Genomic DNA, 15,042 nt, shown 5'->3' with positions numbered 1-15,042 from the left:
CTCCTGGTGAATTCAGTGGTAGACCACCAGCTGGCAAAGGGCTGAAGAACAGCTTAGGCACTGCACAGCGTACCAGATGCTGAAGTGTGATGCTATGTGGCAGAATTTTCTCACTAAATAGCATTGTCACACAACATAAACAGATGCATGAAATGAAGGGGGTCCAAGAAAGCCTAAGCTAGGAGGAGCAATGTATTTAACTTAATTTGGACAGCTCATAAGTAAGGCAAATATTTTTAATCATGAACTTTTCTGTTCCCTTTTCTAGAGCAAACATTGTATTTTTGTTTGTAGACTAAGCTTGGATTCCATTGAAAACACTGGGAATTTTATCACAATCTTAATGGATCTTTAATAAACCAATCCTAACATCATTTACATGTTAGAAATCAAAATTATAATTCAACAGCTTTAATTTTATAGGTTACTCATACTTATAAATGTAGATATTTTAACAACAATGTGATTATTCCACACATAAAAGCTGTGGCTAACATTATTATAATGTATAAAACAAGTGAAAAAATAATTACTACTGTTTTTTTGTCAAAGTTAGATCTCTCAATAGAAGGCTTTATTAGAGTTTAATCTCCTTTTCTTCATGTTTAAACTCATTTCAACATCCGTCTCATTTTGCAGCATTAAGACATACAGCGATACAATTTGGTATCACAATATTGCCATTTATTTTCAGATACTCATATGAATATGTGATCCTTTTGTTTTCCTAGCTATTTTCAGAAAGGAAGATGTTATTTTCATTATGCATATGGATTAGCCTCAGAATTCAATCTGATGACCCTCTACAAAAGCCTTGAGAATGCCTCTGCTGCACTCTCTTCTCTAAGGGTATCAGAGTGTGAATTAAATGTTATAATTTGTTTTAATAGCTGTAAAAGGCTGAATGGAAGTAGGTTTTGTACTGATTTTATGGCTAATGTGGGAAACTAGCCAAAGAGAGTTCTGAAAGGTTAGTATGACTTTGGTAGTGTTGGTGCCTAATCATTGCATAGAATATTAGTGTGACAGACAGGTGTTTTGTAAAGTCCTTTTTTAAAGGAGGTAGTGACTTACTAGGATGAAAAGGTATGTCACTGTTTATAATTCCTCGCTATTGGTTTCCAAAGGCAATTATTACATTTCACTGTAAAAATATCTTTATAGATATTTTGCAAGATATGCTAACCAGTGTGCCTAAACACTAAACTGTGATTGAACTAATTTTGATTTTTATTTAATTTGACATGTCTGGAGCCTTGTCTCAACATGTGTTCCTGTGTAATCATTTAACCAATGTCAGTGGAATCCAAAAGCCAATTTTACACCTGCACTAAAACCTTGACTGTGCAACAGAACTTAGACACTGGTGCAATTATTCCATTTTGGTTATAGTGATAAATTAAAACTGACAAAGGAGAAAGAAAATTAACAAACTTGGAAATGGAAGCATGTACAGTCTAATGGATTAATCTCTAAATCCACCTGCCATTTTCCTGTTTCTATAATAATCCTGAGGAAAAAGAACTAATGTAGTAAGATGAACACAGAAGATTTCCACAGAACTAAAGCATGATAGCATATTTAAGACTCTACCAGTTTTCTGAATGTTTGTTCATTTAAAAGGTAAATTAACCACAGGTATTTACTTGAGTTAAAATGTAGTCTACAAAGATGCATGCATTCAGAGGTTTTTAAAGATTAGTTTCTTGAAGAATTATGGAGCTTATTAAATAAAACTACTGACCTATATCACAAGCTGTAGGTTGCATTAGCTAATGTGAGAAAGAATAATTTGTTTAAACATCACTGATGGATTTAGATTTCATAGGCTTTTAAAAAATTAGGCATCTTGTGGATATAAGTACAATGAACTTCATGATTAGCATAAATATCTTTATCAATAAAAATGTGTGGGGACACAACGTCCCTGTTTTTCTTGGGAGGTTTCCAAATCTAGATCAAAATCTTAACTTGTCTTTGTGGTCACAGGCACATGTATCTCTCATATGTATATTTCACTTGCTCTTTAAATTTACATAAAATGTTCCATACTCCATTAAAACACTTGATTTTTGCTACCTACTCATTTTGGTATTTTGCTCCTATGTTTGCCTTTTATCTCAGTCTTTCAGCTTCATCAGACTCTAGTGATTCCAGCTTTTGAGTCAATTACCTTCACTTCAGCATCCTTTACATAAAGATCCAATTTTTTTTTTCTTGAAAAAATGAGCAGTGATTAGCAAGGTGAATGCCAAAGTTCCTCATCTTCTAATATGTTTCTGGAAATGAAGTGTATCGTTCCATCATAATTTTGGTTCTCTAGACTTAAAAGTAATATCATAAAGTAGTGTTTGGTTGTGCATTTTTCAGGCATTCAGTCAGGGGATTTTCCCTGATATTTTCTTAACACTGCTTTTTAAAAATAATTTAATTACCTTCTGGAAAATATGCCACTTCACTAGATAGACACTCTTATGTAGTTTACTGCTATATGACTGACTTTCTAAACAGGTTCAGGAAAAAAAACCTGAACTTCATAAGCAATGAAGGAGTAACAAAGAGGATAAACTCTAAAACAGAAAGGGGCCCCCTAGGAAAAAGTAAGAAGCTGTGGGTTGCCCAGCAAATTTCAGCTAACCAATAAATGTTGAATGCTGCTAAATTTCCACAGAATGAACAGTGCCAACTTGCACATAGCTAACTCAAATCATAATTTTGCCTGTAGACATAAATGTATGTGTCAGCATGAAAATTTAGTTACAGTTTAATATTGTGGCATTACGGTATAATGGCATAGAGCAAGATGGGGGTTTTGCCATCAATGTATCATATTTTAAAGTAAATTTATTGGTATCCTTGAATTAAGATATCTTGCATTTTTCCTGATATCATTATTGGCTTTTTAATTTTTTGAGGTTAAGCAGGAGATTCATTGATCAAAAAAACCACACACCCTTATATAATTTTCTAATTCTAAAGGTAGGTGCTTTCTTGGGTGTTTTTGTTGGCTTATGTTTTTATTTGTCTCATTTAATTTTGTTTATTTTAATTCTTGATTAATCTAAGTATTTGACACAAATTTCATTTTCTGGTAATGGTAACAACTGATAGTTTTTCATCTAGAATGACAGTACTCTGCTTTACAGCAAGCTTCACATTTTAATTACGTATCAGTCTGGGAATTCAAGTCATGAACAAAAAAATAGATTGCTGCTTAGGCAAGATGCTGTCATTTTGTTACAATAAATATGCATTTGTTATCATTGTACTGAAAATAAAAAAGCAATAACTGCATCAAGAGTAATAAGCAGTCAAGGTAATCTGAAGTTGTTAGGATGTGAAAGGTGTGTGGCTGGATCAGAGGGCACAGAAGCACAGCAAGTTCAAAGTTGTTGGTACCTCACACTGATTATGATCCTGTGAGAAGGTTTGCAGATATCTCAGATTTGCTGTTTCCTTTGCTAGTTCAAGTGATTCATCAGCAATATATGTAACACAGACCTACGTTCCTTCCTAGAAGCTGCTCCTGAAGGATGAAAAGAAATTGTCTGTGAGCCTTATAGTTTTGTCCATAAAGTGAGACTCTTATGTTATGGTTGGCCTAGAAATCTTAATACCTGTGGATTTTGCATATAAGGAGAGCACCTGATTGAGCTGAAAGCTGGATAACCCACCAGAGATTAGGACACTAAAACTAAAACGTGAAATCTAAGAAAATCTAAGAAATCTAAGAAAATCTAAGAAATCTAAGAAAATCTAAGAAATCTAAGTTCTTTCCATATATATTCTACATGTATTTGGCATGGATATTCTGTTTAGAGTTTTTTTGATCTGCCTTATCAACTCAAATGCCTGTCTTCATTTTATGAAGAAAAAACCCTCATTCTTACTAAAAGTTCTCACAAAAACAAGAAAAGCCTTGCAAAACTTGGGAAGGTCTTAATCACATCTTCTTTGTGTTATTGTTCCTAATGTTTTTAGGTATGCAATAATTGGATAACTAAACCAGCCATTTAATTGTTAAAAAATCAGAGCTTAATTTATTGCAATTAGGTTAATATTATTAGAAAAATAAGCCTAATTTTATCTTGCTTTCTAATGTATTGCCTATGGCTCTTCTATTCTTCAGTGCTCTCTGATTTCAGAGACAATTTTTCCCTATGTTTCTCAAAGCATCTGGGTCTCATTTAAAAATTTGTTGCATTTATAGTTTTTTAGTATTGCTTATTTTTCATGGCCAACACAATGCAATCTATTTCTGCTTATCCACATAAGGCAATGCCTACCATATTATTCTGAAAACCAAACTGAAAGCCCAAACTGCATGGTAAAAACTCTTCAAAACCCAACATAGAGATCCTACTCAGTTGTTACCTTTCCAGCTTTCTTATTTGACTTTTTTTTTTTTCTTAAGCAAATCATCAATCCCATAAGAAAATGGAAGGCAAGTGGTAAGAGGAATGGTATACACTGAAATTAATAGAGGATCTGTGCTCTCCAACTTGAATGTTAAAGTTTTGTGACCTGGTTTCATGAAAAATAAAAAAGGGTAAAAAACCCAAAAAAATTAAAACCAAGTCTAACAGAAGGGCTATCCAGATTAGTATCCCAAAACCACCCTGGGGAATATGATAAAGATTTCAATTTGAAAAATATATATATGTACCTATCACATCTATATTTAACAAGGCCAAGTGCAGAGTCCTGCACTTGGGACACAAAATCACTGTGCAGTGTTACAGGCTTGGGGAAGAGTGGCTGGAAAGCTGCCTGGCAGAGAAGGAACTGGGGTTGTTAGTTGACAGTGCACTGAATATGAGCCAGCAGTGTGCCCAGTTGGCCAAGAAGGCCAATAGCATCTTGGGTTTTATCAGAAACAGCATGGCCAGGAGGACCAGGGAAGAGATTCTGCCACCTGTACTCAGCAGTGGTGAGGTGACACCTTGACTACTGTGTTCAGTTTTGGGCCCCTCACTAGAAGCAAGACATTGAGGTGCTGGAGCATGTCCAGAGAAGGGCAATGAAGCTGATGAAGGGGCTGGAGAAGGGGCTGGAGTCTTATGAGGAGCAGCTGAGGGAACTGGGGTTGTTTAGCCTGGAGAAGAGGAGGCTGAGGGGAGACTACCACAGTCTACAACAACCTGAAAGGAGGTTGTAGAGAGGCGAGTTTTGGTCTCTTGTTCCAAGTGATAGAGGATAGGATGAGAGGGAGTGGCCTCAAACTGTGCCAGAGGAGGTTCAGATTGGACATAAGGAAAAACTTCTTCATGGAAAGGATTATCAAGCACTGGAACAGGCTGCCCAGGATTTTATTGAGTTACCATCCCTGGGGTTATTTAAAAGATGGGTAGATGAAATGCTTAGGGATATCACTTAGTTGTGGACTGGTATGGTTGGACTTGATGATTTCAAAGGTCTTTTCCGCCTAAGGAGTCTACGATTCTATGATTAGCTGAACCTAGTACTATATCTGGTTAATTGCATCTCTTTGCCATGTGTTCAGTGTTATAGGATTCCAAGAGGACTGAGGTGTCTCGAATGATCACTCATAAATTACAAAGTACAGAGATTATACCAACAGAGACTTCTAAGGCTTTTATGTTCTTTTCTACAATTAGATAGTTTCCTTCAAGCAACAGTAGTAGTGTTCTTCTAAATCCCTAAAAGCAATGGGGGAAAAAAAAATAAAAAAGAAAGAAATACCTATTAACATGGCCTACTGCAGAAACGCAAAAAAACAGGTGTTGAATCACATGAGAAACATCTGCTGGACCAGCTGTTGCCACCATTTTAGTGCAAGCTCGTGCCCAGGAGTATTTTCTCCTGCAATTTTGTTTGTTCAGTTGGGGAGAATGATAGGTGATTGCCTGCCAAGCTGACATATGATTATTGTATTAAAGAGTGATTTGGTTGACCTCAGGTGTACCGTGTTGTTAGTGACTCCCATGATTGGACTGCTGCCAAAACATATATGCTGGGGAGTGGACAGAGGACGGATTTACTAAGTGGGAGAGAGGGAAAATAATGTCTGTTTGTTATAGTGGAGAATCTATATGAGCTATTAACCAAGATATTATAACAAAGATGACTAAATACTCATGTTAGCCAGAAAAGTTACTAATGACTGACCTTTGGTTAACGTTTAATCACTGAGTAAAAAAAGCACTTAAGCGGTATTCTTTTTTTAGCTAAGAGGGATGAGAATCTGGTTTCTCTGAACTCTTAGGCATCTGCAACTGTCTCGGAATGCAGTTACATAGGTATATGGCTAGCATTTCAGAAAATAAAACACTTGGTTTTTATTTTATATTCCAGGAAGCTGTGACAGAAAGGCATGACTGAGACACTTGGGATACATGAAAGACATTCAAAAGCATCATGTTCCTTACAGAGTGATGCAGGAAGCTTTCATGTCATTAAGTGATTGTGCAGGAAAACGGCCATAGATTGATAACCGATCAGAATCTAATTCATAAACTTGCAGTTTGCAGTTTATGAACTAGAGAGACAAAAAGCCTTACCTGCTGCAACACTTGGTGAGGCAGTGATTTTTAGGTATCTTCTATTGCATTGGGAAGTCCAGCTCTTCTAGTACATTTCAAAATATATACCTAAAACCAGTATTATTTCATTGTACAATACAAATCCTGAAAAAAAAAAAAATCTGAAGTAGTTTTCTACTCTGCATCATTTTGCAGGATCAGAGTTTCGTGTTTAACCTCCAACTTTTTTTTTTTTATTTTCTACTAAGTCAGTTTTGCAGCTGTTAATGTGTTAATGCTCACAACCTGTTACCACCAAGTCCTGTATTGATTAGGCAGAAGTTTCCATTAGTACTAATAATTTCATCAATAACCTGAGAACTATGGATTGTGTTGCTGCAAAGATGTGTTATGCAAAAAGCGAGCCATTGAGATCATGTAATTCGTTTTATGACATCTTACTCAATCAACTGATGAGGCCAATAGTTTAGCTGTTCTTATTATTGTTGGATATAAACCTTTGCTACCAACAGTGAAAGACAAATGTTTAATTTAAATAGATGCCCGATTCCCATTATGAATAGATTTTCAGTATATATTTGTAATGCTCTATTTAGCATCAAGTTGTTTTTGCAGATGCCTTCTCCACCCTTGGCAGTTAAAAGTTTTAATATCTTTAATAAAATTTTCTATAAATAGCATTAGTAAAATTGAAGTCTGATAGAAAACTGTAAGGGAAGTGTTTATACTATCCAAGTCATAGTCTAAACAATTTATAACAGCTGTAAATATTTAATATGAGTGAGTACATGAGAACATACTCAGGGCTGTTTGCAGGTTCGTTTCAATATTTTTAGTAGAATTATTTTCTTCAAAATTGTTTCTTCTAGGACAATGCTTTGCATAGACTTGATCCGGTATGGTGTGGCTTACCTATACGTCTGTTCTACTCAGTGCATGCTGTTTCTTACAGAACTGTTACATCAGATCTATTAAGATCACATAGAAAAAAAAGATATTTTTAAATTATTTTTTAATCTGCCAGTGGTCAGTTTCAGTCTGCAATTTGAAAGTCACCATACATTGTATGCCATGGCTTGCAAAACTTATATCACGACAAATCAACAAGAGGAAATGGTTGTAAGTTGCACCAGGGGAGGTTCAGATCAGGTGTCAGGAAAAATTTCTTCACCAAAAGGGTTATCAGGCACTGGAACAGGCTATCCAGGAAGGTGGTTGAGTCACCATCCCCAGGGATATTTAAAAGATAGGTAGATGAGGTGCTCAGGGGCATGGCTTAGGAGTGGGCAGGTATGGTTGGGCTTGATGATCTCAAAGGTCTTTTCCAATCAAACAACTCTATTATTCTGTGAGCAACACAATATTCATCTTTCTCCCTTGGCTGTGCTGTCTGGAAAGGAAACAGGAACTGGTATAATACAAGTATATTATGACAACTGTCAGGAAGGTAGAACTCCAAACAAATATAGGATATAAAGTCTCATCTTCCTGGAAGACAGCTGGAGATTTGTCTGACTTCATCAGATTAAGAGATTCACCCAGGGAATATATGTTTTGAGGTAATTTGTATTCTTTTCACAGAGTCAACTTTATGCTAATAGGATTTAAAGCATAGCTATTCTATATGAGTAATATCCTGCTTTCATTTGAGTTGATTTCCTTCCTAGTAGCTGATATAATGCTGTGTTTGGATTTAGTTTGAGAATAAAGTTGATAAACACATTCATGGTTTATTTGTTGTTAGGTGGTCCTTATGCTAAATTAAGGACCTTTCAGCTCCCCGTGCTCTCCCAGTGAGGAGGTGCATGGAAAGCTGGAAGGGAGCAAGCCAGGACAGGTGACACAGACTGGCCAAAGGGGATATTCCATATCATATGATGTCATGTTCAGTATATAAAATGGGGGAAGTTCATAGAATCGTCGAATCATAGAATCATAGAACATAGAACAGTTAGAGTCAGAAGGGACTTTAAAGATTTTCTAGTTCCAACCCCCTTGCCATGGGCAGGGACACCTCCCACTAGAGAAGTTGGCCAGCTGCAATCACTGGTCAGGGACAAGCTAAGCACTGGTCAGTGGGTGGTAAGCAATATTACTGTGCATTACTTCTGTTGTATACTCTTTATTTCCCCCCCCCCCCCCCCCCCAGCTCTTCCTTTGCTGTCCTATTAAACTGTCTTTATTACAACTCACAAGTTTTACTTTCTTATAGTTCTCCACCCCATCCTACTGTAGGGGTGAGAGATGAGAAAGTGGCTGCATGGTGCTTAGCTGATGGCCAGGGTAAAACCACAGCAGTCCTTTTGGGGTGCCTAATGTGGGGCTCAAAGGGTTGAGATAATGGTGAAACTAGTAACCATCCTTGTTTTATTTTCTGTTTCCTCATATGTATTGGTTAAAACATGTACACTGATCTTTGAATCAGATATCACTCGTGTATACATTGCATCATTCATCGTATATAGTCTCTATTGTATGTCTGACTCTCAATATAAAAAATGTTACTTGATTGCTATCCATTCACTGCACATTTGAAATCTACAGGAAACATATTTATGCTTCTTTATTACCTTTTTACCTGTTAATAATAATTAATTGCCTTTAATATCCCACGTATTTTTGTCGTATAAACCACTTTGCAATGCTTTTTAAAATGCATATTGTATTAATATAATGAGGAAGTATTTCCCAGTTATTCTTTGAAATATGAATTGTCAAATAAAAAACAAAACCACCCTTATTTCTGTAACTATTTTCTTAGGTAGCTATTTCTCTGACCTCAGTGTAAAAACTTTTTAACCTACACAAATAAAGTGGTTTTTTTGTCTTTCTCCAGTGGGGTATCTCCATCATCATGAGAGATTTTAAGGCGCCTACTTTGTCTCCACTATAGACGCTGTATATATATAGATGCTCTTCTTCAGCTTCATGGAACATCCAGCAGGTCTCTGGATCAGGTATTGATTTAAAGCAGCTTTTTACCTATATGCAACATTTTTTTTAGAATAGGCCTCTGGACTATTTCTCAGTCTCAACCTAGGAACATATCTTTCAGAGATGCAGATGTGATGTCTTGCTGTAACCACAGTAGCTTGATAAGTACTTTTATCAAGATAAAGTGAATTAAAATTAATTTTATTTATTGTGAAGGACTGGGCTAGTTATTTGCCCATATTCAGTGTTCTTATTGCATTGTTTTGAAATTCAGGAGCTAAAATTGGATTTATGGCTGTAATCTTAATTTCACTACACCTGTCCTTTAGGGAATTCAGTACATTAGCTGACAGCTGTTCCTTAGTTATTCTGGACTGTATATGTTCTTTGTCAGGAACATTGATTTCATTTCTTCTCCCCAAAACTTCATTCTTAGGCTACCCTTCCTTTTAGTCTCCTTGGATGAAGTGCTAGCCACGTTCCCAACAATTACAATTACTTAAGAAATATTTCATTTGGTTTATCAGTTTTGTATTTAGTCCAATAAGGTAGTCTGTAAGGCAACGTACCTAGTATCTTATTTATCACTCAATGTACAGGACAGAAGAATTCAACATTCAGTTTTACTTGTCAGTACTAATATTCACACCTAGTACAACAAAACCTGTCTACCTGCCAAATGGCCGCACATGTCTGTATTCATACATCATTTCTGCTTATCAATGAGCTCAGAACCTACTTGCCTATTTACTTTAGAAACTATTGAGTAGGAACAATTGTATTCTTAAAGAGGATCAAGGGAAATAAAAAAGATAAAGGAAAAAATCTTGCTCTTTATTCCTCCTGTAGAAGGAATCTGAAAAACTTTTATACTATAAAGAAGCAGTTCTGTTGAAACTTTTCTTAAAGGGAAAAAAAAATCAGGAATTTACAGTCTTGATTATCCTACATTGGTTAAATAAGGTGGATGTTCTGAAGAATCTATGATTCTTTTTGATCTTTGAGTAACAGAACTGGAATAGTTACATATTTGCAAGGATTCTTCTTCCAATTGGAAGTGGAATGCTACTAGTTGAACAAGTGCGGCATGAACGTGAAAGTGTATCCAAAGAGTTTATTGTTGCTTTGGCATTTAATTTATAGTAACTATTTTGTTAAACATTCTGTGAGTGATGTTGTTAGTTGTTTTCTAGCCATTGATAGCATTTCAGGTGAAAGGGCTAAGGCAGGAGGGAGTTGAACTTCTCAGAGCCATCTTCTTTATTTATCTTAGCAAATGCAATATTTCATTTTACTTTTACTTCTAAGACTCTTCAGCCTAAAACTGCATAAACATAAGTATGCTTTTCATTCATAAAGGAAATGTTTATAATTTAAAATATTGTAGGATAATTTTTCACATCATGTTTCACTTGTTGTCTTATAGTTTCTGTAGCATTTTCTGTAAGCACTGTATCAGACTTCATAAACCTGTTCATTTGCTGCCTTGAGGACATAAGCAAAAACCTCTCTCTCTTGACCCTGGCAGACAGAAATAGATGTGAGGGCTTGAGTGACATTTCCTGTCCTGCTTTTCTTTCACATTCTTCTCCAGTTGTTCCTCTAGATTTATTTAAAAAAATCTTGTTATAATGGACAATTACTCTTACCAGAGATTTATAGAACAATTCCAGTTAGAAGGGACTGCTGTATGTCACCTAGTCCCTACCTGCTGTTCAGAGGACATCTAATTAGATTATATTGCCTATGGCTGTGTCCACTTGAGCCTAAGGCCCCACAAAGAATGGAGATTTTTTCATGTTGTTCCAGCTTGTGCTCATTGTTTCTTATTCCATCACCATGTACACTGAAAAAGAGCCTAGCTCCATCTTCTCTGTCTTCCAATTAGATGTCAATAACAATGAGATCTCCCTTGAGACTTCTCTTATGGCTGAACAAACCCACTCTCCAAGCTCCTCTTCCAAAGTCATGTACTCCAGTCACAACTGACTTACTTGTTCCCCATATGATTCACAGTGGCAAGTCAATATTTTTCTTGAAATAAGCCCATAAATGGGCATGAAAGTCTATATCTGTTCTCACAGGCGCCAAGCAGGAGGGAAAGATCATGTTCCTTGGCCTGCTGAATCAACTTTTACCAATGCAGTTAAGAGTACTGCTGGCTTTCTTTGCTATAAGGGCATATTGTTGCCTCATGTTCAGCTTGTTGTTCAGGATGTCAAGTTGTTTTCTGCAGAGCTGCTTCCCAAATTGTTGGCCCTTAGGAACACTGTATGGGGTTATTCCATTACAAATGCAAGACTTCACACTTGCTTGTCACAGGATCACAGAATGGTTGAGGTTGGAAAGGATGTCTGGAGGTCATCTGGTTCAATCTCCCTTCTCAAGAAGGGCCACGTATGGTCAATTGCCCAGGATCTTCTGAACAGCTGTCATGTTCTGCATATAAACAGTCCCGCAACCCCATACTTGCTGCCATCTGCAAAACTGTTGAGAGTGCCATCCACTCCAGGTGGTTAATGAAGACATTAAACAGTATTGTCCTTAACGTGGATCCCTGAGTGATGCTACAAGTTACTGACTGCTAGCTGGACTTTGCACAACTGATAACAGCACTTAAAGCCCAGCAACTGCGCCAGTGTTCCAACCCACGTTTATCATCCACTTATACAGTCAGTATCTCACCACTTTGGTAATAAGAATCCTACAGAAGGCTATTTCAAAGACCTTAATAAAATTAAAGTATACAAAATCCACTGCCCTATTCTTGCCCGCAAATCCAGTTATCATATAAGGCAATCAGATTCAGATTAGTCAGACATGATTTGTTCTTGCTAAACCCTTGTTGGCCTTTTCTAAATATCTTCTTGTCCTTTATGTGTATAGAAAGGGCTTCTAAGAAGATTTACTCTATAACCTTCCCAGAGACTTAAATTTGACTGACTGCACATACCTGGATCCTACTTCTTTCGATTCTTAAAGATGAGGGTCAGATCTGCATTTTTCCTGATATCAGAAGCCCATGCTGTTGCTCATTTCTTCCTACAGTTCCTTCAGCCAGTGACTCAGGGCTGTGACCAAACCACAGCAGATGAACCTGCTTCCCTGACCCCATGAGAGGCGCCAACTCTGTCTCCAGCTGCAGACCTGGACAGAAGTGTGCTCCATGCCAGAGATCTCTGTGCTACAGACATTTGCAGCAGTCAATGGCAGAAAACTTACCCCATGTTGTACTGAGACCATCACTCCTCTATACTAAAGCATCATCAGCTGAGATGCTCTGTGCCCTTGCTATGTGACTGCTGTGTCTCTGATAGATGAATCTTTCTGTTGGCCACACATTATATTACAGAGTAGTTAGAAATTCAAAAGCTTTGCAAAGAACCCACCCTGAACTAAGAACAGACAAGCCAGAGCACGAACTTGCCTGTATTATAGAACTACAAAATATAGTCCTATTTTATGACAGAACTGAACAGATATGACATTTTTTTCCCCCAGAAAGGCATATGAGTAACTGTGGTGAATTTGCCATAGTTATGGTATTTCCTAAAAATGTTATATTTACTGGGTATGCATAAATCAACACTTGTGAAAAAAAAAATCAGATGTTTTCAGGAAGTGTCAAAATTGCTGCACTTCTAGTCTACTGTTCAGCACTGTGTACTTCCACAATTTCCAAAAGTATGACAGCTTAGTCAGAATTAGTTTCATAGCTCTGACACAAGCATCTGGTACCTTTTGACAGCTTAAAAAAAACCCCTTTAAATTATACTTTAACATAACTTACGGGTGGAAAATCTCAAGAAATATGATATGTATTAGCCCAATACCTGGAATTGTGTTAGTACTGTTTTAGGAAGACTTTCCTTCCTTTGAGAATCTGCAATCTGTTCATTTATTTTTCTAGTAGTTGTGACATATTATGTGATTAATTTGCTGTTGTTTATTGTGGGAAGCCAGAGAAAAACACCATTACTTATCCACAGTATGATGATCAACAGCAATTTTCAGGAATGAAAGGAGTTTCCTTATTGGAACTCATTGATCAAAGATACTGATTAAATTTGAAAGGTATATCAGAAAAAAAACCAAACAAACCTGATAAGCAAACAGATGATTTATGAAAAAAATGCTTCAGTTTTTATTTCTATATAATAGCCTTGGACTGTTAGAATGTGATTAGAAAACAACAGGAATGTTATCTGGTTATCAATTATCTTTCTTTTTCTGTACCTCTGTGTTATGTAATGTTTTCCACTTGCTTTGTGCATTTAGATACCTGAACCTGAAGAAGAATTGGACATAGTATTACTTAAAAATTTACATTTCTTGATATGACAAATGAAGCTAATCTCTGTGACAATGCTATTAATTATATCTTTCACATCGATTTTTCAACATGATCCTTGTTGTTTCTTTTCTAATACAAATGCAAATCTTATCCAGTACAACTGGAAATCATCATGATTTTGAAGTATTTACAATAGTTATTAAATAGCTTAGTAATGCTCCAGCCAAAATCAAATCACAGTGATTTATCCAGAATTTTGAAAGTCTTGATTCAAAGGTGAAATATTCAAAAGTGAAATTTGACTATCTTTAACTTAAGGAAGAGTAACCAAATCTGATATGTTACCCTATTTGAAAAGAAAAAACCTAAAAATATTACAAAGAAGTTAAAATTGTGAGATGCAAATTTAATTACATTTAAGAGGAATATTTTGTTTTCAAGAACTTCAAGGAACAGTCCATGTCTGCCGAGAAAGTTCATGCAGACCCTAAGGGATTCCCTTCAAACACTGTCATGTGTATCAACTTATTTACTCTTACAAGCGTAGTCTTCATCGAGTGAAAAACTGGCTGGATGGCCAGGCCCAAAGGGTCCTGGTGAGTGGATTTAAATCTATATAACACCACCAAGCTGGGCAAGAGTGTTGATCTGGTTGAGGGTAGGAAATCTCTACAGAGGCATCTGGACAGGCTGGATCAGTGGGCTGAGTCCAATTGTATGAGGTTCAGCAAGGCTAGGTGTCAGGTCCTGTACCTTATTTCTTCCTACAATAACCTGAAAGGAGGTTGTAGGAAGGTGGGTGTTAGTCTCTTCTCCCAAGTAAGAGGCAATAGGAGAAGCGGAGATTGCCTCAAGTTGCAACAAGGGAGGTTTGGACTAGATATTGGGAAAAAAATCTTCACTGAAAGGATTGTCAAGAGTTGGAACAGGCAGCCCACAGACATGGTGGAATCACCATCCCTGGAGATGTTTAAAAGATGTGCAGATGTGGTGCTTAGGGACATGATTTAATGATGGACTTGACAGTGTCATGTTAATGGCTGGACTTGATGATCTTGAAGGTCTTTTTCAAGCCAATAAATTCTATGATTCTATAACTACAAACATTTACATTAGACTCTGAACTTTCTCCTGTTTTTTTCTCCCCAAAACACTGGCATTCAAAAGTAAGACCAGCAGTTTAAGGTCTGTCCTTTATCCCTTCGGAAGTCCCTCTAGATTCTAAAAAAAGGTAATCCATGAAATATGTAGAAAGAGAAAGTGATATTACAATACATAATAGATTTTCCACCTTACAGGAACTCACAAGGA

The sequence above is a fragment of the Phaenicophaeus curvirostris genome, chromosome 3, assembly GCF_032191515.1.
Source record: "Phaenicophaeus curvirostris isolate KB17595 chromosome 3, BPBGC_Pcur_1.0, whole genome shotgun sequence".
NCBI lineage: Eukaryota > Metazoa > Chordata > Aves > Cuculiformes > Cuculidae > Phaenicophaeus > Phaenicophaeus curvirostris.
Note: the sequence above shows the minus strand (reverse complement) of the source record.